The sequence below is a fragment of the Chaetura pelagica genome, unplaced genomic scaffold (assembly GCF_000747805.2).
Source record: "Chaetura pelagica isolate M959 unplaced genomic scaffold, ChaPel_1.0 scaffold137, whole genome shotgun sequence".
NCBI classification, from domain to species: domain Eukaryota; kingdom Metazoa; phylum Chordata; class Aves; order Apodiformes; family Apodidae; genus Chaetura; species Chaetura pelagica.
The window spans coordinates 196,829-219,206 of record NW_009953947.1 but is presented as its reverse complement, the minus strand read 5'-3'; the positions used below and the strand labels follow the sequence as shown (position 1 = coordinate 219,206).

Here is a 22,378-nt window from a genome sequence, read left to right as displayed (position 1 = left end):
AGGCACCTCCCACCAGCCCCCTCTAACCGCACAACCCCCTTTCTCCTTTCACCTGTGGCCAGCACAAACCTCTACCTCCCTGCAGACTTTCACAACCTCCCTCTTTCTCCACCTGCCGCTTGACACCTTCCCCAGGCAGTGCTCACATCCATATCTCTTTCAGCGGGACTCCCCCTCCCCATAGCCAGGAGCAAAGAAAGACCAGTAAAGAAACACCTTTCCTCTGACCTGCCAATGACTGCCCCTGGTCACCAGCCTGGCATTCCCATTGCCCTCTAGCCATCTGACAAATGCCACTTCCCCAAAATTGTGGCAACTCTGGGGAATCTAAAGGTCAAATCTGAGCTGGCTGGCGTTGCTCCACGGAGACAAGTCTCAGTCTGAAAGCGAAGCCTGACCTGCCTTCTGTCACAGGCCAAGTGGTCCTAATTCTTCTATTGCACTTCATTTTAACCTCATGGAAGCAATGGCATTGGATTTTGTTTAAAGTCATGAAACTGGCCTTTCTGACACATGAGTGTTCAAAAATAAACACTTCAGGAAAAGTTCTGCCTTAATTTAAACTGTTCCTTTCTCCCAGGCACTCACCTACCGTCTGTACCACGAGTGTGTGACAACGCAGGAAACTGTTTCCCTCCATTTTCTACAAATAAACCAGAGACCCACGTATGGCCCCATGCCATATGAGTCAGAAAATAGGTCTCCTTCTCCAGCCAAGACTTCTTTGCCCAGACTTACTATCCATACTGCTGATAAACACCTTTGAATGAAACAGCTTTTCTTAAAAATGGGTTGTTTCCCAAGCCACAAATGTACACATTGTTAGCTTTTAATCATTTTTTCCTATATTACTTAAGCAAATTTTTGTCAGTCGATTTATGCCCAGTGATAAAACATAAAATTTCCATTTGGGAATTACTGCCTCGGTAAGTGAAAGAAAGGGGATAGAAAGGAGTTGAGAGAAAGTCTGTGAAGACAATATTTTGAACATTTGGCGTTTCAGGAAAAACACATTTATGTGAGGAAAAAAATACTTTCTGAAATCTGCAGAATGAAAATTATTTCTATTAATTATTTTCTGCTTGTTTTTCTCTACTTCCTTGCTTCTAAATTTTAATTTACAGGAGTTCCTTAGAGATGTACAGCCTGAGAACCGAGAACATGTTTTCCATTGGTCAATGACCTTGTGTGAAACACTTTTCCATTGCACTTGATAGAACATGGGTATCTCAGTTTCTGTTTTCCGTTTTTCTCCCTGTGCTTAAAGACATATATAAACAATAAACAACAAAAATAATCATAGCACCATGCTGCGCCCAAAATAGCTACATTCTGTTAACCAGATGTATTTGACTTGTTGTCCATGCATGTCATGAGTGACCTTTTTTTTGTACAAAGCACAAAATCATGCACCATTAAAGTCAACTAAAAATTTTTTGCCACTGACTTCCCTAAGGGAAGCGGTTGGCCCGTAGTCAGATTTCTGTTGAATTTCAGAAAGATTTGTGCTGCATCTCTTGAGGACTAGGGTGCTCCTTAATGGAGAAATTATTTTGCTATTTGGATTCCTATTACTAGTGTATAGTCCTGTATATTACTCATTATTTATCTGCACTTCTGCTTGAAACCTCAAGTCATGGGCATAAGCATTAGCTGCATACATTATGATGGGCAGGTGCAACTCCATAGTCCTTGTTCTCCATTTGTCTAATTTTGGGGACCTGCAGGAGGACACCTCTGCCTTTCACATAATCCCCATATATTCCCTCAGTCAAAACTAGGGCACATGGTGTGGAGGAACAGGGACAGAAAGAAGATTAGAAAGGAAAAGACCCTATAGATGCTATAATCAGATGCTATATTTGTAGGCAGTCAAGATAGAAGTTTGCATCTGGATCTGGGAACTGAAAATGCTCTCTGGTCCTGCATCATAAACTTCAAAATGCAGCATGGTCTAGTTTTTTTCTGTGTCTTCTTGCCCCATGTATTTTACAGTTGAAGCATAGTATTTTAGTTCAGTTCAGTCAAATTTTACCTTTAAAAGAAATTCAATATGAAGGAAGACTATAAAGATTCCATTTTATGCTTAGGTTTTTCAAAAAGAATTCCATGCTACTTGTCAGTCTACACATAGAGAAACAAAATAAGTCTGATAATCAAAACTTGTAGGTTTTATGCAAGAATATTCTGTTACAGTTTCTGACCTTTTGAAGGCACGTTTTCTGACCTATAAATGATCTTTTTCTGGTTTTTGGTCTTAGCTGAGAGTGGGGATTTTTTTTTTTTCTTATTTTCTTTTTCCTTCTATGTTTTTTGGCAGGTTTGCAAACTTGCCCTGATAAACTGAGTCTCAAATCTGTGTAGTTTTGTATTAGGAAAGTAGCAGAACATTTCTGTATAAGATATCTAAAAAGAAAAGAGTTACTGCACTCTTTACTAAAGATGTATTTGCTCTGGATTGCCTACATGAGTAAAAAAAGTTTGAAAAACCTTATTTTGGTTGGAAAAGTAAGCAGACATGACCAAATACATAGAAACGACTCCTTTTATATTCCTTTTTCTGATCATAACCACAGTTGGATTTGTTTTTCAGATGTAACTTGCTATTCAAAACTGCTAGAAGCTCACAGTTTTGGCAGGAATCTTCACACACATGCAGAGTGATACCATGTCACAATTAGCTTTAAAGGAAGGTTTTTCTAAATGAAGCAGCATCTCTCACATGAATCACCTCTTGTGTTTGAAAAAAACATTTTTTACTTCTTGATGTGTGTGGCGTAAGTATCACTCTGTTAAGGTCCTATTGGCTAATAAGGTCAATAAAATGCACGAGCAAATGCATGTAATAATTACTATTCAACACTGTATTGACTGATAAAAAAATCTGAGGCTGCCTGAGAAGTTTAAACTCAGCAATTGTACTTCACTTTTAAGTAGAATCAACTTTTACTGTCTTTTTTTTGTAGAAAGTGAGCTTGAGACTAGGAAGGAAAAAGACTGAGGCATGGACTTGGAGATTCGACGCTGCTCAGAAAGGTAGAGTTTAAGCAGAGCTACAGCACAGCCCTGGTGTCAGTCTTTGATCAGCCACAGCAACCAGAGGCCCAGGGGGACACGTGGCACCTTCAGCTCAATCCCCAAGTTTTCTTCATGAAGGAAGAAAAAGAAAAAAAAAAAAAAAAAAAAAAAAAAAAAAAAAAAAAAAAAAAAAAAAAAAAAAAAAAAAAAAAAAAAAAGGCAAACGGGCTGGAAGGCTGAAAGGAAGAGGGAGAAAGGGATAACAAAATCCAAGCACAGGGTTTAATGTTGAAAAGCAGAAGCTTGGAATCACCCTTGAGTCCACCATTTTAAATGCAGCCAAAAGATTTTTGGATGTCATCATACCAAATGCTGAAGATCCAAACTGCTGGTCCCAGAGAGCAAGCTCACCACATCACTGAAGTTCTTAGAGCCCTATGCAGTGTAGCAGGAGAGAGTGGCATTTCAGATGATGCTTCTTGTTGATCAGCCAGGAGAAAAACCCAAGAATGAAGCCAAGAGCCACACCTCCCTATGCAATGTAGACACTAACCTGCAGTCCTAAGATAGTCACCTCTGCAAATATGGCATTCTCAGGTAAAATCCCAAGTGTATTTAATAACTTTAACTGTTTAGCTTTAAAAAGTTTCTTAATCCTTCAGCCCATGTAAGAGATTATAAATAAAAATTACTCAGGGGCTATTACCTGGCTTTGTAGGCATAAGGCATGGTATGACTTGGCTTGAAACTGTACAGTTGCATATTCCTCTACTCCCAAACAGACATGTGCAAGTAGCCTCACACTTTGACTGAGTACTTCCGAGGCAAAAACATGCAAAATAATGCAAGACACTTGCAAAATACTAAATGGCTTAGGTTACAATTTTATAACCAGATGCATTGAGATTAAAAAGGACCATGAGCTAGCAAGTGACTTGTTTGTGTTTGGCTCCACCCACTATAATTCACATTTATTCATAAAATTAAATATATATATATAATTCACAATTTTCCCCACATCCAGACTCCCAGGTGCTCAGATCTGAGTCCTAAACCCTAGTCAGGTAATCCAGTGTTCATCCCTGCAGTCAGTTAATAATATAAATCCTTTACTGTTTTCCTGCGTAAGACATGTTGCAGCTACTTTTTAGATACATGTTATATGCTAAGTAAGAATAATTAAGATGAATAACAAAACAGTTTTTAAGTTCAGGAAGAAAGCCATTTCAACCATTTATGACATGGTGCCCAGTAGTAGCTGATGGTATTACAGTCCTTCAAGATCAGTTTGGAAATTACCGTTTCCAGTATTTTGGGAAAAAATAATAAAAGAAAAAAATAGGAATCTATATATAGCATAGTGCTATTAGTAGAAAACACCTGATCAAATTCTTGATATTTCCACTCCTAAAACCTTTACCTACAAGAAGATAAATTTTGGAAAAAAAAAATAATAAAAAAAAAAAGCATGTAAAAATGGTTATTTTCATAAAAGCTCCTGGTAAAATCCCCTTGAAGTTTGTAGGAATGTGCTGCATTGTGGGTATACATTCTGTCTGGCAAAAAAAACCACTCTTTCTACTCAGAAGAATTGTTCCTTGTAGGTACTCAGAGTTTATGTATATTGAATGAGTATCTTAAGGTTTTTGTTTAAATTTGTTTCTTTGTTCTTTCTTCTATCAGTCTTTGCAGTGCCAAGAAAGTCTAGAAAGTATAAACGTCGTTGGCCATACTGTTCAAATATATTCTAATGTACCTTGCTTGTATTACTCAAGGCCTAATGTGATCTGCAAAACCTTTACAATGGACTTATTTAATTTTATTTGTACAACAATGTAAGAAAAAAAAAACAACCAACTTCTCTTTGACCTTAATCTACAGAAATCAGGTTATGGCACTGGCCACTGAGAAAACAAACAGGAGCTAAATGCATTTGATATGAAGCAACAGCCCCAGGAGCCCTCCATTTACAAGCCATAGTTACTGAGTTACTTCTGTAACAATAGGTATTCTCTGTACAATTGAACCAATCAAATATGCCTGCATTTGTGCTTCTCCACAAGTGTTTCCTTTTTAACAAATAAAGAAGTGTGCTTATTAGAATATAATTCTCTAGGACAAAGTAGTCTAAAAACCAGAGGTTTGGCCTAATTAATCTATGGTTACAATCCAGTCTTCAGATCTTCCATTCTGCCTCAGTCACTCTTTTTTTTTTATTCAGAAATTCCCCAATTCCTCTGCAAAATTTATGTAAGTTAAAAAGCTCAATCATGATCAAGATCTACATTTGTATATATATATATTTATTACATTTCTACTATTTCTTGTTGTTGAAAAGCTTCAACAGCCCAAAATATTCAACCACTACCAAGATGGCCCATCATGGATTTTAAAATCTCCTACTTTTAAAACCAACTTTATTATTTTGGTGCCTGATCTAGTGTAAAAATTTGATTTTCACAATACAGTAATGCTTACTCTGAAACTTTAATATGTTCAGACAATTATAACTCCTTCCTCTGTGTTTTTTAAGTTAGTGAAAACCAAGAGTGTACTTAAGTAGAGCCACAGAACATATGTGGCTGAAATTTCTTTCATGCAACTGGCTAGACCATAAAGGGTAGGTTTTTTAAGACCTTTTTATGTGTGAAACCACAAACTGGAGAACAATCTTGGGATTTCCTAGAACATTTTTTATTTTCAGTAATTGCTGTTACTTTAAAAATAAAATGAACTACTGAAAGATTTAAAATTAGGACATATTTTTTTACTTATAAATTATACAATATTTAGTGTACAAAAAATACAAACAAATAAACAAAAATAATTTTCATTCAAAATCGGACAAAAGCATTAAGATATGTTAATGCAAATCCACGTGTTGTTTTGTTCAACTTAAATGTGTTGGTTTAAGTTGGAAAAAGTTTTAAACAGGTTATCTATAATATACATTTTACCTCTGGGCAAAGTAAAATGGTTGGCAGACAGCAATGGTCCTTATCTTCCAATATGACACTTCTGTAAAAGAACATCACTGAGAGATTTGCTGAGAATACCCTACTGAAACTGATGCAGAAAAAACAGCTTAAAGAAATCAGTGTTCAGAATTTATTAAGAAATGAGGCATTACTATAAAAATGGTATCAGTATCTCTCAGACAGGTAGACATTTTTAAATGTATTTTCAATATGTCTAAAATAAAGCTGGACTTTTGACTCTGAATTATACATTATGGAATAACTTCAGCAATTTGCAAATCCAGAGACAAAAGCATTAAGCTTTTGAATTCCAGAGAATGAAGAGTTCCAGAACTTGCTTGTCAAGAGTAAATTCTCTAGGATTTCATATCAAAGACAAGAATTTCTACCTGGAGTGCTGTTAAAGATTTTAGAAAGAAGCCTACATGGGGATTCATCAATTTCCTAGTAATCCCTCATACATGAGGAGATATTAATAACAGCTCAGAGCAAATACAAACAACAAAAAAGGACTCACAATTTGTGGCCATAAAGCACTGATCTTCCCTGGTTTAAGATTTGTAAGCCCAGAGACAGAAAGCTTGCCAAGACATCAGAAAATATGTTATCAGAGGAGGAATCTCAGCCTGAATTCTTTTCAAGAACAAGCTTTGGGTACTTTATTTGAATCAAAGTCTCCTTGTTTGGGATATGAGCTTTGTCATGCAGCTACTGGAAAACAGTCAGGTAGAGAGAAGAGACGTGTGGCTGCAGAATCAGGACAGGAACTCTTGAAAGAAGACTAGAGCAAACTGTTCAATTTCTTAGCTGTTTCTGTTTCTTTATATAGGAAAAAAGCCACCTTTTTCAGTACAGTTTTGTCCCTTAAAGATTTTACAACAGAAATTGCAAAATGATACTGATGGCACTGAAATGATGCTGATAACAGTGTAATTGCTCTATATTTGCTATGCCAATAAAATATATTTTTTTTCTCTGGGCTATTTTTAGTATTCCATACTGCAAAGGTATCTTACCTGCTTTCAAGAAGTACCTAATCCCCACTTTTCTCAGAAATTGATTGTTGCCAAGCTTTTTTCTTACTGGTGAAATCTAAACATGGATGATTAGGCTTCACTGCACATTAAACAGTGTCAGAGTATGTTCTTGCCTTAGCATATTCTTCTGCTGAACTTCCAACTTCCACAGCAAAAATAAGATTGGAGCGGAATTTAATTGTCTGTGGTCTGAAGTTACAATCCTAAAGCTATCTGCTTGTTCATATGTATCAGCTTTGCTCAACTTTCCCAAAGTTTTGTTCCCATTCTTCACACCCAAAGTGAAACTTTTCAATTAAAGAGTATTTTAGATTGGAACACTACTGCTAAGTAAGTTGGTACCATGGCCTATTTCAATATTCTTTATCAGATTACTAAAGAAAATTATATTCTTAATACAATCATGTTGATACAAATAGACATAAAGCAACAAACGCATTTAAAGCAGAGGCATAGAAAAAACTTTATGGAAAAGCATTTTTTTCTTATCCTCAATAGTAGTTTTGGTCTATCCTAATCTGAAACACATTACTTCTGACTCTGTATTATTACTGCAAGTTTTTTGGAAGTCTTTCTTAAAATAGCGATATACAGATTACTGCTCTTTGTATATTTAAGTCCCCAGATCAGTAACACTGGTTTTTAATTTAAGAAACTGAAGTTTGGGTTGAAGGACAAGTCCACATAGACAAGAAATTTAATCTGAGAGTAATCAATGAAGGTTATCTAGGGAAAAGTATAAATACAGAGCAAGTTTGCAGCATACTTCCTTAGAATGTTTTCCAACCTGCCCACATTTGATGCTCATCCATTTTTTTCAGTTATATGAAATTAATTATCTTCCTGGTGATTTATGACTTTTTTTCTCTTTCTATGTATCCTACCAAGGTTTTCATGTAAACAGCTACAAAAAAAATACCAAAAAAAGAGGTAAGACAGCTGGGCAAGAAGTTTTCGAATGTATTATTTTGTGAGTTGCTTTTTTCTTCTTGTACAAAATGTTTCACATGTAAAACACTGAAAAATAATAGCTTTTAAATATTCTATGGAACAATAAAAGTTCAGTGTTTCCATTTTATTACTTTTCCTTAATAAAAAAAAAACCAAAACATAACAAAACCCAAGAACCCTTGCATCCTCTACTGTTTATGTAAACACTTGAATAAATATTTTCAATAAGAAAATAAATTCATCAGTTCTCAAAATATATAGATCTACATTTAACATATTTGGTTAGCATTATTTCAGCATTCCATTTTATTTCTTCATTTATTCCCAGTAGATAAAAAAATATGGTTCCAATTCACATATTAAAGACCAATGGCAACAAACTGTCTTTATTTTTGCCTGAGATTATTTTATGCATATGTCCTTCAGTTATGGAAGCACTACACATAAACCACTGAGAATGTGCATTGAGCACCCACAGGAAATAGAAGGCTATGTTACTCAGCTTGAAATGAACAACAGTTAAACTACTTTTCTTATAGTTTCTCCAGGAAAAAAAAAAAAATAAAAAAAAAATCTGGTATTGGTTTCCCAAGATTAATCTGTATTTTATGACAAGGATGTCTGATACAGTCCTATTGAAAGGACTGGTGTAACAAGCTGACTCTATCTGGAAATAATCTTCCAATTTTTAACAGAAGGCATAATCAACCAAAATTTTGAACGCTGTATATCACATTAAAAACCAAAGAAGCAAACAAAACCCAACAAACAAAAGAACAAACCCCAAAACAATTTAGAGCACTAATTACTCTGGCAAATCACTTATATGCTTCATTGTCATTGTATATAGAATTGAGTATTTTCCTTCCTTTTCTTTCTTTTTCATCCTTATTCTCTCTTTATCTTTCTTTCACTTTATTTCTCTTTCTTTCACTTCCTTTCTATTTCTCTTTCTTCCCTTTTCTTCCTTCTCTTTTTATTTTTCTTTCTGTCTCTCTCCTATTTCTCTTTCTTTTTCTCCTTTTCTTTCTGTCTTTCCATCAGCCTCTCTCTTTAACTTTCTGCCATTCTGCCTTTCTTTTTCCTTACTTTGCCTCTTTCTCTCATCTAAAAGTTTTGTTAGAACCTCATAAAATAAAAGAAATCCTCCTATTGTCAATTTTAAAATATGGTTATAAAGGCTAAGGTTTATGAATTAATTTTTGGTCTATGGAACAAACACTAGAAGAAAAAAATTACAAAGTATCATGAATCTGTACCTACAGCTCCAGCTAGTAGGTATTTTTAGGTGTCATTCCAAGATATGCTAACTACCATTCTGTTAAATGTCTTCTTTCCTGACTTTGCAGACACCAGAGTGACTGCTGAAATATGAAGTTACAACAGAACCAGAGAAAATACTTCTTCAAAGTCCAGTAGATTTTCAAATAAACTTTTTAAGGATGTAAAGGAATAATAAAGCTTGAAATGTTCTGTCACTTACATCAGTGTATCCAACCAGTATAAATAAAGTGCTGGCACATTAAATAGCAGCTTATTAAATCTTTATTTCCTGTAATAAAGGATCTCCTGTTACAAGGAAGTCAAAAGAGGGGGTTTAGCAGAAGAGACCAGATTCTATACTAATCACAAAATCATATCTGAAGGTGATACAGAGGAAGACATCAGGAATAAGCCCCTCAGTCAGTGGTATTGTATAAACTTTGTAGCACTCTGTATGCCAAAAGAGCAGAACCTGTTGTAAAAATATCTCTAAATATTTCTTATAGACCTTCTTTCTTTTGCATAGAAGATTATCTTCAGAAAAGCATGTGAGAGTCTGTGTGATATCCTAATTGTCATGAATGGTCATCTCATTACATCTTTAAAAAGCTATAACACAAGTGAAGTTTAGGTTTGTCCTGAAGTTGATTCCTCATTGTGAATAATATAACCTACTTGTTGTTCTGTGTAGCACCCTTAAAGAATTAATAAAACATACTAACAAATATAAATCCTTGGTTGTCTCTCATTTATATCTATGGGACTACTCATGGTTTTAGGCATGTATTCAAAATATCTTTCTTGGGTCTACGTGCATGGGACTAGTTTTATGAAAATGGAGAAAAAACTTCAAAGGACTTTGACTTCAAAATAGCTTACAAACTGCTAATCAGAAATTCATAGAGTGAAGTGGAAAATCCTTTTAATTTTTCCTGAGCCAAAACACAGCAAAGCTAATTAAATAGAAATCTTAGTCTTGTAAAATCAAGTCTGAATGAACAGCTAGCTTTTGTGATGTAATTCAAAGAAGAGGATGTCAGGACAGGAAAATACAAATTCAAATTGAGAATCATAGGTCATGTGGTCAGCAAAAATTCCATTGAAGTAGCAACCATGGTGAAATGAGTATGCAGTCACATATGCCATAACTGCAACAGGAAGGAAGAGCATTTTTCAGGAGTGTATCACACTGTTTAAGAAAAGCTGATCACATCCTTGATGAGCAACTAAGCAATGAAGCAACCTTCTGTGTAGGTAAGATCTCTGCAGACTAGAAATGTATGGAACAGCAGTGGCAGTGAAGGGATAAAGAATTTTGTTTATTCATTTTTTTTAACTAAGTAATAAAGCACAAATGTTCTATTTCAAATAAAAGAGTCACTGTATCATATCCAAATTTAATAAGTCAGAGAGAACAAAGTAGAATTACAATATGTTGTAAAAAAGGGAATGTTCCACTTAGCATGTCTAAATAATAAATGCAGATGTACCATCTGTGTTTGGAATGGAAGGTTGCCTACCCACCAATCCATTTTAAAAGCCATTTTTATATACACACCAGGGAACCAAAAGTGAAAATAAGAACCATAAGAAAACTTTCATATATATTTTAGAGTCCAGGAAGTCTGTAAAAATATTACAAAGGGAGGCAAATCATCAACACCTACAATTCTATCATAAATAGATGGAAAATAATAATATTTCTTCTTGACTTGCACTGTATTTCTGCCTTGTTATGCCCTGTATTTCCTGTATATTTCTGTTTTTTAGTTCTCAAGCCTAACCAAAGGAAGCCCAGCTTCCTGAATGCATATGCACCCGGGGGCACCCCATGAGCAACAAACAGGAGGAGCTGGAAGCCACTGTGCAGCAGGAAAACTGTGATATAGTTGCCATCACAGAAACATGGTGAGATGACTCGCACAACTGAAGTGCTGCCAGTGGGTGGCTATAAACTCTTCAGACTGGTTAGACAAGGAAAGAGAGGTGGTGGGGTGGTCCTGTATGTTAGGGAGTGTTTTGATTGTCTGGAGCTTAATGATGGCAACAATACAGTTGAGTGTTCATGGGTAAGAATCAACAGAAAGCCCAAGAGGGCAGATATTATGGTGCGAGTCTGTTATAGAATACCCAACCAGGATGAAGAGGTAGACAAAATATTGTGAAAGCAGCTGGGAGAAGCCTCACAACCGATAGCCCTCATTGCCCAGGGGGACATAAACTTACCAGATGTCTGCTGGAAATACAATACAGCAAAGAGGAAACAGTCTAGGAGTGTGGAAGTTCTTGGAGTAAACAACATCTTGGACACAGGTGGTGAGTGAGCTAACTAGGGAAGGTACCCTACTTGACCTGTTCCTCGCAAATGGAGAACAACTTGTGGGTGATATGACAGTCAGAGGCTATCTTTGGCATAGTGATCAGTAAGTGATAGCTTTCCATTCTTGGAGAAGCAAGGAAGGCATCAGCAGAACAGCTACCTTGGAGTCCTAAAAGGGGCAGACTTTGGCCTGTTGAAGAGACTGGTTGACAGAATCCTTTGGGAGGTAGTCCTAAAGGGCAAAGGAGTCCAGGAAGGCAAGACATTCTTCAAGAAGAAAAACTTAGAGGTGCAGGAGCAGGTTGTGCCCATGTGCTTAAAGACAAGCCAGTGATGAAGACCAGCTTGGCTGAACAGAGAGCTTTGGCTAGAACTCTGGAAAAAAAGGGAAGTTTATGACCTCTGGAAGGAGGGGCAGGCAACTTAGAAGTACAAGGATATCCTGAGGTTATGCAGGGAGAAAATTAGAAGGGCCAAAACATAACTAAAACTTTATCTGGCTACCGCAGTAAAAGTTAGCTACCTGCTACACCACTTAGACACACACAAGTCTATCAGGCTAGTTGGAATCCACCCAAAAGTACTGAGGAAGCTGGCAGAAGTGCTCAGCAAGCCACTTTCAATCATTTATGAGCAGTCCTGGCTAACCATGGAGGTCCTAGTTTACTGGAGACTGGCAAATGTGACACCCATCTACAAGAAGGGAAGAAAGGAGAATCCAGGGAACTACTGGCCTGTCAGTTCGACCTCAGTGCCAGGGAAGGTTATGGAGCAGGATTGTCTTGAGTGCCATCATGAGGCACATACAGGACAACCAGGTGATCAGGTCCAGTCAGCATGAGTTTATGAAAGGCTAATTAAACTTTCTGAGACTCAGTTAAGGCTGTTAGGCGTAGCACCATGTTAGCATGAATATGCTCTGGAGTCAACTTCTGCAGAACCTCTGAATTGTCCTACTCTGTTACATGAATGTACCAATGTGATCAAAGGTAGATAAGGGAATATTCACTATTTTGAATATGATGCAACTTTCAAAATTTGTCTAAGTGATTCGTATGCCTAACTCTGCGTTATGGATTTCTTTTAGGGGACTAGTTTCCTGGTTTAAAAAAAAAAACAACATAACAAAGAAAAACAAAAACTACAGTCCTTTCTTTTTACATTTTTTGATTAATTTATCACAACTGATGACAACAGAGGTGAATGGAGCTCCAAAGAATCTATTAGGAGGTTTGAAACATTTATATAGTTAACTGAGAAAGTTATTTTGAATGCATTAAACTTACAGAACACGATCAGTGAAGAAATTATCTCAATTGTTTGTACAAATAATGTACATAGAAGTTACAACAAACTACCTACAGAATCCTCTATATTAACTAAAACTGACTAGTAATTTGCAGGTCAGATATTTTAAAATAAGAATGGAATAAAAACCCACACTAAAGAAGGGGTGCATTCTACATCTCTATCATATTTTTAAAGGAGCTCTGACAAAAAAATAGCTGAACTTTTTGAAAGGTATCAGAATTTAAAATTATATTTTCCAGTTTGAAGAAGTTTCTAGGTATTGTAAATTAAAATCAGGATGAATGTGTAGCATTCTATAAAACAGAATAGAATTACAATTAGAAGAACCATTTTAATTGTTGCACTTTTAATATTAGTTCTTCAAAATATCAGATATTGAAATTTATCAAAGAGAGGAAAATCCTAGAAAAGCAAAAAATAAAATAAAATAAAATCATAAAATAAAAATTCCTATGATAATAAAAAGTAATTTCCTGTGTAGCTGTGTTTCTGATTAAATAAGTCATGAGTCAAGAGCTCAAGAGGTCAATGAAATCAGTGTTCTGATCAGGACAGCACACTGAAGTTATAAATGAATCCACAGCTATACATTACTTTTTTTTTTTTTTTTTTTTGTATTTTTTACCTCTCTGGTCTTCTGTGATGTCTTCTTAGTGTAGGAATCCATATGGGAACATGTGAACATAGTATATAAATCTGGATAGGCATTATGTCCATGAATAAATTACTTATCTCACTCGCTTTAGTTACTGGTTGCAACAATTCTTACCCATAATATCCAGAAGGTGTTCTCAGGCTCTGTTCATTCATTAAAAGCATGAAATCTGCTGTGATAGGTTTGCATGAGTAGAGCTAGAATTCTATTTACTAAAAAAAATAATCATTATCTGTTCAGAGGTTTATAACCCGTATCGAGAAAGGGTATTTCTTATTTGTATTTGCATAATGCTCTTTAATAGACTTAAACCATAATTAGGTAAATCAGGAACTCCCTTGTTAATATTTTAAAGTGTTAAAGGAGAAGAACCACTGGGAAAAATAAAATGAAAAAAAAAAGGAAAAGAAAACTGAGATTCAAAATAAACACTCCTCAGCTGAACCACCCTCAGCAGAGGAGCAAACTCCTCCCTTCAACATTGAGATATATGACTGGAGATGAAAATCAGATAGGAAAATCAGATGGGCATGAGGAAACTATTCTGTTTGCCAAATGCAGTTTTGATCCATATGGCAAACAGCTGCTGTTCAGATGAGCAAATTTTAGAGTAGCTAATTTGTTAAACTGAAACAGAGGGTCTTGATGTCAAACGAAAATACATCATACACCTTGCAGGTTTTATTTTCTGTTGGCACCACTGATAACGCATAGTCTCTTAGGACGTGCTGCTTCTTTCGTTGAGAGTAACCTGCAAGGCAAGAGATAATAAATACACAAAGTATAGGATCTGAGTGGTTGCCATTGCTGAAATACGTGGAAAACGGAAGTCCAACTGCCTGACCAATTCAGGGCTGACCAAAAGTTAACTGAGAAACTGTTCTATGCAAATCCAATGTTTACAAAGTCTATCTCTATATATATCTATGTTGTGGAGGACAGTAAAAAGCAGAATCCTGAGACAAGACATGCAGTCCGCTCACCTGGAACCATGGTTTCAGAAGTGACTGGGAGGTATTTCAGTGTAGAACTCAAAGTCTTCTGCTTCAGGGAGACTCTCAACTTAAAATGTTGCTGGGCTGGCCCAGACACACCTTCCATGAGGCAGCTTTGTGGATGGAAAGAAATATAGCCTGCTTCTCCCATGGACAGGAAGTACTCTTTAAGAAATTTGCAAACATTACTATAGACTCAGAAAGAAATTTGGGATTTCAAACAAAAGGATGGACCTCACCTCACTTAGATATGCTAAATTGTTAAAGGTGGAATTTCTAATAGCCCTTTAAACTCTTCTCCTCTCCTCTCCTCTCCTCTCCTCTCCACTCCTCTCCTCTCATTTCTTTCTCTTCAGAAGGGTATAAATCTGGTGTGCAGCATACAAATAAACATAATTTGAAAGCAGTAACTGGTGTGACTTGTATTTCTTGCACATATTTTGTCTTGTGATAATACTAGTTTAATGAGCAATTATTCTCATCAGCTCAAGATCATTTACAGAGTTCAACTCTTTCATTGTATAAATAAATAATGGCACATTCTTTTATTTTCACAGTTATACTGGGAGTATCTGAAGTGGGTAAGCCACAGACTGGGTGAAAAATAAATAAGATATTTACTGCCAAATTGTCTCTGGAGTAAGACCATAAAAACTAAAGAAGCAATAAAAAAGAAAGAAGAATTAGGCCAGATGGTCCATTGGAAGACAGGAGAGAAGATGGTTTACCAGCTCTAGTTTGAGCAACACAAAATCTGAGAAAATTTCTGCTCTATTGTTGCATAATAGATTTGGTAATAATTTCAGATTATTTTCTTTGTGATACTTTTTATAAGAAAGACAAGGTAAGAGGATAAAACTGAAGCTTTAATTGTAGTTCTTGAAGAAATCCAGAAAGTCTATTGTGAAATTCTTATTATTTAAATAGTACTTGGCTATGAATGGAAGCCATATGGCCAGAAAACATTTAAGGTTGGGTTTGGGTTTTTTGGGGGCGAGGGTTTAATAGACTGTAATTACTTATAGTCTATTCAATGTAAATTCCAGAAGGTACTTATTTTTAAAAACCTCAAAGGGTGCTCTTAAATAAAAAGTAAAATTAGTCACCTGCATTAAGGTGTTCTGAAACCCATATTCTTGACAATATTGAAAAAATCCACAAAATTATCAATTTTAAATACACAGCACACAACATTGTAAGTTCATGTATTTTGAATACTCTGCATGAAATAGTATTCTTATTTAGAGGGGATTTTCAGCCTCCTTTATAAATATTATCTTGGCCTCATGAAATTTCAGATAATTCTTCTGGTTACTATTCTTTAAAGGAAGAAACTATGCCAAAGAGATTATGAGATTCATAATTGTATTCTTCGCAGAACCACAGGATCACACAAAATGGTTGAGATTGAAAGGAACCTCCCTAGGTAATTTGGTACAACCTACCTGCTTAAGCAGGGCCACCTAGACTAAGTTGCCAGGGACTCTGTCTGGACAGCTTTGGAATATCTCCAAGGATGGAGACTCCACAACCCCTCTACTGTGCTACTGCTCAGTGACCGTGACATTAGAAAAGTGTTCCCTAAAGTTCATACAAAACCTCCTGTGCTTCAGTTGTGTCTATTTCCTCTTGCTGTCACTGGACAGCACTGAAAAGAGCCTGGCTCTGTCTTCTTCCTCCTCATATTTATATAGATTGTTAAGATCTCCCCTGATCCTTCCCTCCTGCAGGTTAAACAATCCAAACTCTCCCAGTCTTTCCTCATATGAGAGATACTCCAGTCCTTTAATCATCATTGTGGCCCTTTTTTGGACTTTCTAGAGTACATCCATGTTTGTTTTTCTACAGTACGTCCATGTGCTGAGGAACCCAGAACCAGACAAATATTTCAGATGTAGACTCACCAATGCTGAGTAGAGGGGAAGGATCACTCTCCTTAACCTGCTGGCAATACTCTTCTTAATGCAGCCCTGGATACCATTTGCCATTTTTGCCACAGTGCCCCATTGCTGGCTTATGTTCGTCTAGGTGTCCAGCAGGATCCCCAGGCCTTTTTTTTGCAAAGCTGCTTTCCAATTTGGGCAGAGTGGGTTTTCAATTCAGATTTAGATAATCCATGATGTTTAGACACCTGAAGTTTTGTGTCTATTTATAAGTATCTACATGCAACTAAAGTCATTATAATCTTTGCAGACATAGAGAACAAATTACATAATGTTTATAAATACAGGAAGATGCCAACATTAAAAATTACTCTAAACAAGATGTATTTCTTTATTTTCAAATGCATACTATAAGAATATTTTAGAAATTAAAAATAGAACAACGTTCCTCATGCGTTTTTTAATTAAATGGAAAATACAACACCCAGACAATTAATAAAACTCGTTGCTGCTCAAATAGCATTCATTCCATGGCAGGTGCAAATCACATTCCCTTCTTCCCTCAGCTCCTGGTTTGCAGACAATAACACATGGGAAATTGGATCAGATCAGAGCAACTATCCAGCCCTGCTCCCTGAATTACAAGGAAACAAGATTTCTACTCACATTGCATTCACCCTGCAGATCTGTTTAGACAGAACCAGTGAAACTGCTGTAACTATTCACTGTAAACCTGTAACCTGCCAATACTGTTAAGAGAAGACAGAGGGGAGAAGAAATTAATTATAAATGCTAGTCATCAAGACATGACACATTTCTAGCTGTCCTAGCTCATGAAAGATCAGTATACCTATGTTCCGGTTTGGTGAGTTTTTTGATAGTGGTGGAAGAGCCCCAGGGGTGGCTCCCAAGAAGCTGAGAAGCTCCCCCTGCTCCAAACCCAGCAAAGGAGCTATTAGAAGGACAATAGATGTGCCTCAGTGATTAACATATGGAAGAACTGCTATAACACCTAAGCAGAGCTAAGAGAGGGAGAGAAGAGCTGTGCAGAAGGAGGAAAGTGGTGCTGGGGAAGGAAAGCGGTACTGCTGGTTGATGAGGCAGAAGTGGAAGAAGGTGCCCTAGCAGAAGCTTCCCTGCAACCCATGGCATGATGGCAGCTGTCCCCCTGCACTCCTGGAGGAACATGGTGGAACATTCCCTGAAGGTGCCAGGGGGGGGGGAACTTGGCCACTGGACTTGGATGTTGTGGCCAGAGGATTTGCTGCCAGGCGACTCTGATTATGCAGCTTTGGAAGCCCCTGGTGCCAGGGGAGTTGGTTGTTCCCGAAGCAGCCATGACTCTGTGAGAAGCCCAGGCTGGAGCAGCTCTGGACCTCGTGGGAAGGAGTCATGAAGGAGAGGTTTGTGGAGGACTCTCTCCTATTGGAGGGACCCCGTGGGGAAGCAGGGAAGGACTGCAAGGAATCCTTCTTCCTGAGGAGGATGGCGTAGCAGGAACCACCAGCCTGTGCATTGACTCTAAACCCCATCCCCATCCCCTTGTGCTGCTGGAGGGAAAGATGGAAAGAAAACTGGAACAAAGTAATTTGGGCCTGGGAAGAAGGGAGGGGTGGGGTAACATATGCAAGCCCTGCTCTTTGTGTTGTCTGTGTCCTGTGTGTGTGTGATTAGTGTGAAATTAAATTATTATTTCTTCCTCAAGTTGAGTCTTTTTTGCCCAGGACCTTAATGGGTGAAGAACCTTCCTTGTCCTTTGTCTCAACCCATGAGCTTTGTCCTCCTCGTCCCAGAGAGAGTGTGTGTGGGGGGAGGAGGAGTTGAATGAGTGGCCATGTGGCTGCTCCTTTGTTGTCGTGTTGGGCCCAAACCACAACAACCTAATATTTGGAGGTCTAATATATCTTTCTCAGGAGAACAGGAAGCAGAAAATAAAACAGAAATGCAAAATGTGGCTCTCAGATTTGTATTACCAGTATTAAGGTGAATCAAGTGTTAAGATACTTGGCTACATATTTCCTCATAGTTGGCCTTTTAAGAAAGTATAGAGGCCTTGGGCATCTCTTCTATGAAGACAGGTTGAGACAGTTGGATTGTTCAGCCTGGAGAAGAGAAGGCTTCAGGGAGACTTTATATGACCCAGTACTTGAAGGGGGCGTACAAGAAAGCCAGGATAATGGTTTTTAAAACTGAAATGAGGGAGATTTAGATTAGATATTGGGAAGAAATTTTTGACCTTAAGGCTGGTGAGACACTGACACAGGTTGGCCAGGGAAGTTGTGGTTACCCCCCCCGGAAGTGTTCAAGGTCAGGTTGGATGGGCCTTTGTGCAACCTGGTCTAGTGGGAGGTGTCCCTGCCTATGGCAGGGGCATTGGAACTAGGTGATCTTTAAGGTCCTTTCCAACCCAAAACATTCTATGATTTTCTGAGTCTTGGTATCTATTTAGTATAATGTGACACACAGTCTAAATTAGCCTATCATCTCCTCACTTTAATCTGTAGCCACTAATAAGACATACTAAACAAAATTAGCTTCAAAGAATTGCACTATATGTACCCTGATAGTGACCTTCATCATCCTCTATTGTTTTCTTGCCTTCCCAAATTAATACTTCAATTAATTGTAGTAAAATGAATAATTTCCTATGTGACATAATATCAAATGCTCTTTGGATATATGCGTTGTCCAAAAAACACTTATATTGAAATGTTTCTCCTGGCATGGAATGATTAACTTTGATAAACTCATTGTGCATTATGTAATTTTCTGTTTATTATTAAACCTTCAAATAGTCTTTCTTCCAGGTGTTCCATATTACAAAGGTTAAACAATTGTTCCTCAGCCACCCAAGATCTCATTTTTCTCCTTTTAAATACAAATTCTGCATTGTATAACTTCTAGCTATAAAAGACAATCTTCAGCTAGAAATTTTTGTTATTATTTCTTGCTGCATTTCATGGGTCAGTTTTCTTAAAGGTCTGAAATTATGCTTACCATCCCGCCCAAATTCAGCATATAACTACACAACACTTGAACACAGACACCACCCAAAGACCTCCTGCTCGTCAATGGAGAGTCAGGGATTTTCAGACACTAATTTAGATCTTAGGGAGTTTGAATTGCTGTTTATAGAGGCTTTTTTCCATCGATTTTAAAGAAGCGTGGGAAAACCAGGCTTCTGATTGCTTTGCTTAAGTGCTAAACACTGAGGAAGCTCTGCCAAGACCCAGTGCACTCAGTGACCCTAATGTTCCTGCCTGCCCCTGGGGCTCCCCTTGCCCTGCCCACAGCCCAGAACCCCATTTCAGGACCCGGGGCCACCAATGCCTGCCCCAGAGAGGCTGTAAGACACTGTCTCCAGCCCTGCCACAGCCCTGTCCTGCCTGTCCTTGGGCCCTCCTGGGATGGGCCCACCCCAGTGACTGATGTCCCAGCCTGGCCTTGACCCATCCCTGTCCCCACAGTGCTGGCTGGCCATCCCAGACTGGGTCTGATCCTGGTTCCCCTCATTGGCCTGGATCCTGAACCCCATCTGCAGGCCAAATTTCTGGCTGAGGCTGGGCCTGTTTCCATACCCAGGGAGATGACCAAAGCCTGGGGCTGCCTCAATGGCCACTCCGCCTGCCATGCCCTTGTTGTGAGGAACTATGCCTAGCTGCCAGGCCCTGTACTGTTCCCTGAGGAGAACCTGACACCCCCAGCCCCAGGGAAACACCAGCACTGTCCCACACAGTGCCCTGACCAACTTCGGATCCATTGGAGATATGAGACTTTTTTTTCTTATCTCCCTCTTCATTCCAACAGTTACTCTGCTGAATGTTGGGGCTTGATGTCACATTAGATTGTCTTTTATCTCTACCCTTTACTGAACAGGAGTCAGACTTCCAAGTTATACACATTAGTAGAAGAGTCTTTTCCTCACTTGTTTTGTTTTCCTCTGTAAAGGCAAAGCCAGTCTGACTTTTCAAAATTGTCACTTTGTACTTGCAATCACTTTTTTGACCTTTTAAGTATAGCTTCATTTAATGATCAGTCCTTTTCCCATTGCAGACAGGCTCCCTGTTTGCTTCTTATATCCTTTTTATGAGATGGTTGTTTATCCAGTTAGGCCTTTAAAAAGCTTTCTTCAAAGTTTTTTTCTCTCTGGATGAGATGTGAGTCCCAGATAATTTTTGTACGTTTGACTTAGATAAATTCCAGTCTTGTTCCCTGTTGAAGTTTTCGAGCTATTTAGTCCAGTTAACTTCATTAATTAATTTTCTTAATTGTCAAAGTTTGTACTTTGGAAACAAAAGCAAACCAAATCCTTAGCTCCTGACCCATCCTGCTTTTTTTTTGAAGTCATTTAGAGGCAAATGAGCCCAGGATGGTAATTCTTTCCCCTGTTTGCACAATGTATTTGCAAAGTGATTTATACTAGTCCAGTCAAAATGCAAGCACTTCTGTTGATACTGAGTTTAATTGGGCACAGTAATGACTAAAGGCTTTTAAAGGTCACTGCATCCAGATGTTCAGCTATTAGTCACCATCACCCAACAAACTTTCTACAGTAAATAAAGATAAAATAAAGAAAACTGCAACCTTCAACAAAATTAGTATATGGGACTGGTAGGATTATATACTTCTGCTTTCTGGTCAGCTATGCTCAATTCCCCCAGATCACAAAATCTTACTAAAAATAAATTTTACCCTATAAGGAAGAACCATTCTTTGCTTTATTCAGGCAAGTAGGTTTTACTTTCATGGGTAGCACAAGTGCACTTTGAAACTTACAATCTTTGTAACAATTCTGATATTTTACACACTAAATAACCAGTGTCTTTCTTTTTGATCTCTGCAATGCCTGTAATCTCTTGCCTCTGAAAGTTTAAGCAACTCACAACAGCTTCCTCTGTGCAGTTTAGGAACTAACATGGGAAATATTTTTTTTTAGGCTTCAAAAATTAATTCTACTGGAATCAAGGTTCATGTTAATTATTCTTGGCTTATCAATAGCTAATTTATTGATCTTTTAAAATATTTTTTTCAGAAACTGAATAATTAATTTCCAGAAAGCAGGTTTTTAATAAACGGACTGCCTTTGAGAATATTTCATACTGTTACATACCATTTTCATATGTTAAAATATTTTTCAACCTTCCTAAAGATGCACATAGGCTTTTTAGATTTCTGTAAGGGCTTTATGTTTCAGCTCCTGATTTTACTCAGAATTAGGATAAATGCAAATAAAGTTTTTCCACTTAGAAAGTAGTGCAGGAGCTAGTTTTGGTATCTGAGAAATAGAAAAAAAATCATTGAAGTTGTTTTAATTTTAAGAGATTTTAAAATAAAACTATTTAAAATGTCAGTGCTCAACCTCCTTTTGTAGACATAAATTGGTGGAATTTATTGATTCAGAATGAATGGAAACATAACTAGGATTTGAAGCTGCTACTGAACAACCATTCATCTTTGAATTCTCAAATCTCTAATTTTATTCAGATATATACCATGGAAAATGCCTACACTGAAGAAGGAAAGCAATGTTATTTAATCTTCTTTTCAATCCATCTCTACCATATTCTGTCCAAAAGGATCTGCTCCTTATTTATCAGCACTCCACTTCCCCAGTGAGATAAACAGCATTCTTTAAAAGATATGTTGCCAGACTTTACAGTAGAATTCATTTGCTGGAGTGATAAATCTAGAGCTAAACCAGAATACAGTCTCATTTAATCTGAGAACATTGTCACAATTTATGTAATAGGCTACTCTAAAGGTTAACAAGAAAACATCCTATCTCTTTTTTCAAATGTCAGCCAAATATTTTATAGATTTCCCTCCATACCCTCTTGTAGCCCCTTTAGTTAAATTAGTGCAGCTGTCTGAGAGATCAGATTTAAGGCCTTTCAATGTTCCCTTGATCTGAGAACAGATGCCTCAAGAGTTTTTCCTGGAAAAAGGTAAAGTATACCAGTGTAACAT

At 37.3% G+C, this 22,378-nt stretch overlaps 1 protein-coding gene across 1 annotated transcript in view; it reads right to left on the bottom strand.

The window, feature by feature from the left end:
* Positions 1 to 22,378, bottom strand: part of HGF (hepatocyte growth factor (hepapoietin A; scatter factor)) — a 109,039-nt gene that overhangs the window by 55,243 nt on the left and 31,418 nt on the right. The gene's annotated exons all lie outside the window — the stretch shown is intronic.